General features: G+C 41.8%; 1 pseudogene; it reads left to right on the forward strand.

Annotated features, from left to right (window-relative positions):
- The first annotated feature begins 406 nt into the window (after positions 1-406).
- On the forward strand, positions 407-1,182 carry LOC134370583 (heterogeneous nuclear ribonucleoprotein A1-like; annotated as a pseudogene).
- Positions 1,183-3,446: the final 2,264 nt, after the last annotated feature.

Here is a 3,446-nt window from a genome sequence, read left to right on the forward strand (position 1 = left end):
TGAAGAGACAAAGGCAATAGAATGAAAAGATCTAACATGTTTAATCAGAGTTCCAAAAGCAGGAGAGAAGAGAAAATGAGCCAGAGGCAGAATTCAGGGGGGATTTTTCAGAACATATAGAAGATACCAATTCACAGATTCAGGAAGCCCAACAAATCCCAAGAAGGATACTTGGGTTTTTCTGCTTATTTGTTTGTTTGTTTAATCACCTTAAGTGTGATGCATGAAACCACAGAACACCAAAGATAAATGTAAAAAAACCTAGAGATACGTGGGTTAGCTTACTCCTTTCTGTCTGTGGATGCTGTCGAGCGAGATCATCAAAGTCTCTCTTCCCCTGCCGTCATGTCTAAGCCAGAGGGTCCTAAAGAGCCCAAACAGCTGTGAAAGCTTCATAGGAGGGCGGAGCTTTGAAACAAAAGATGAGAGTCTCAGGAGCCATTCTGAGCGCTGGGGAATGCTCACGGACTGTGTGGTAATGACAGACCCAAACACCAAGTGCTCCAGAGGTTCTGGGTTTGTCACCTGTGCCACTGTGGAGGAGGTGGATGCAGCCATGAATGCAAAGCACACAGGTGGATGGAAGAGTTGTGCAACCAACGAGGGCTGTCTCAAGAGAGGATTCTCCAAGACCAGGTAGGTGCTCACTTAACTGTGAGAAAGATTTCGTTGGTGGTATTAAAGATGACACCGAAGAACGTCACCTGAGAGATTACTTTGAACAGTATGGGAAAACTGAAGTGATTGAAATCAAGACTGATGGAGGCAATGGCAAGAAGATGGGCTTTCCTTTTGTCACCTTTGACGACCATGACTCCATGGATAAGACTGTCATTCAGAAATACCACACTGTGAATGCCACAACTATGAAGTGAAGAGAGCCCTGTCGAAGCCAGAGAGGGCTGGTGCTTCATCCAGCCAAGAGGTCAAAGTGGTTCTGCAAACTTTGGTAGTGGTTGTTGAGGTGGTTTGGGTGGGAATGATAAATTCGGTCATGGAGGAAACTTCGGTGGTCATGGTGGCATTGGTGGAAGCCATGGTGGTGGTGGATATGGGGGCAGTGGGGATGGCTATAATGGATTTGGTAATGATGGTGGTTATGGAGGAGGTGGCCCTTTATGGAAGTGGTGGACAGGGTTATGGAAACCGGGGCAGTGGCTATGGTGGGAGTGGCAGCTATGACAATGACAGCAATGGAGGAGGTGGAGGCAGCTTTGGTAAAAAAATAAATCCATAAAAGTGCTAGACAAAATACATGGCAGTATATATTTTTATAATTTTGTATTCTTAAAGTCAAAGTCTTTTTAAAATATGACCTAAAACCAAGACATCGTAAAAGAACAAATTGACAAATTCAAATAGCCAAAAGTGAAGTGATGCTGCATACCAGTAAAAACATCAAAACATCCGTTGTACATTTTAAATTTTATATTACTTACTTTCATGCACCAAATATTCAAAAATAAATAAAATAATTAATATTTAAATGTTTTTGAATCTCTGATGTTACATGGTCCTCGTAGCATCCCTGTCTCTCTCTCTCTATCTTTCCATCCATCCCAACAGCAGTTCCTCTGGGCAGCATCTCAGCCTTGCTGCCCAACACAAGCCTCCTCTAATCATGGTTATTTGGGAAGAGGTGCTCTGCCCTATTGGATTCTCCCTTACTTCAAGGTGATGTTTTTGATTTTGAGGTTGTTACTTTCCTAGCTCTGTGACATTCTGTAAACCACATGAGCTAATGGCAGCAAGATAGTGGTGGCCTCTTTACATGTCATTTGGCACTCTATTTCTGTGAGAACAAAACATACACCAGTTTCCCACCCATCATTCCTATAAATGCCCGTATGTCTCCATCTCAGGCAGGTTGACCATGTCCTCTAGGCAAACCACTATCCAGCAAAAAGTATATGGCCCCAACTCCAGCCCCACAACATCCAAAGTCAATTCTGACTTTTTCTTCCTTTTAATCTCACCAGCTGTCGCAGGATCCTCACAGCTAGCAACAATTAACTTTGACACAAATTTTGGCTGGAGCTGTCAGGCTCTAGGAATAAATGCTTTCTTTCCTAGAACAATAGGGCATATGTTAATCCACTTTCAGTTCTGTAGTTTCTGAGTGACTTTTTCTGCATGTTCAGTCTTGCCCTCAGGTTATGCCATTTAATGCACTTCAATTAAACAGGGTGGTGAATCTAGATAAGTTTGCACGTGTGTGGTGCTGTCCAGAGTTCTGGTTCTGCTTGCCAACTTGCCTGTAAGGTTTTTCTCCTAATGTGAGACAGCACGGATCACTGAACAACCTCTTTCAAGAATTCTAAAAAATATGAGGAAAAAGGGCAGTGGTAGGAGAGAAGGGAATGGAGGTAACAGGGAGGGGGAAAGAAAGAGGAAAAAACAATGCAAATGCAGAGTCCATGGAAAAATTAATTAGCAAAGTGAAAAGGAAGACTTTTGTTTTATTGTTCAAACAATTGTCATTACCAAGAAGCCACAACCAACAACTAAATATGAATTACAAAATATCTGGAGGAAAATAAGAAATTTATCAAGGGTACAAAGTGATACTGCAACTTGCTGGTGTAGATGCAAGCAAATGATTTCTTGGGGCTGGATGAGAAGAGCAGGCAGGTAGAGATAGTGTAACTGAGTTGTGCTGTACCAAAGTTTTCATGATTTTTCTTTTATATCTTGATGCAAATTGAGACTTAACGTGTCACAGTTTACATAGTTTCCTTCTGGTCAATATGAAAGTCCTATCACATTTTCAACAGCTAAATCATCTTTCTTTCTGAGAGACTGAGGATCACTCCCTTCCCTGTGTCCCTCCTGCCTTGCTCACACATCCCTGAGGCCAGCACTGACAGCACACACCACACAGAGTGCACTCAGCCACTCAACCGCTGAACATTGACAAATTGCCAGTTCTTTCATCAGATAACACTTCTTCATAGCTTATTTTCAAAACATTTGAACTCTATAATGTATGCTCAGTCTGCTAGAAGGAATTACAGAAAAATTGATACACTCCTCAATACCAAGAAGCAGAATTATTGTTCTTGGTCTGGTTGTTTACGTGTCGTCTGAGCACATGAGGAGAAACTGCAAAATTGAGGGCAATGTTCAAGAGGCTTGCAGTGTTAGATGGCTGAGAACTACTCAGAGCCTGATAAGAACTTTGCTGCAAAGTAATCACAGGCGCAAGCAGAGGTATCACTGCTAGAAATCAAGGCCAGCGGGAGTGTTCTGCACGGGAGATAATTCTATTCAGTCCACCTTGGTGGCCCTTTTTATTCTCAGTATAATTTCTCAGTATTCCAGAATGTCAGAGTTAGAAATAGATTAAAATAAAGTCCATATTTTCCAAGTATGTTTTTCATTTACAAGCAAAGAACAACAAAAATGATTTTTAAAACCTGAAACCCAGAGAGGCTGAATGACATCCA

This window comes from Cynocephalus volans, chromosome 2, assembly GCF_027409185.1.
Source record: "Cynocephalus volans isolate mCynVol1 chromosome 2, mCynVol1.pri, whole genome shotgun sequence".
Lineage (NCBI taxonomy): Eukaryota > Metazoa > Chordata > Mammalia > Dermoptera > Cynocephalidae > Cynocephalus > Cynocephalus volans.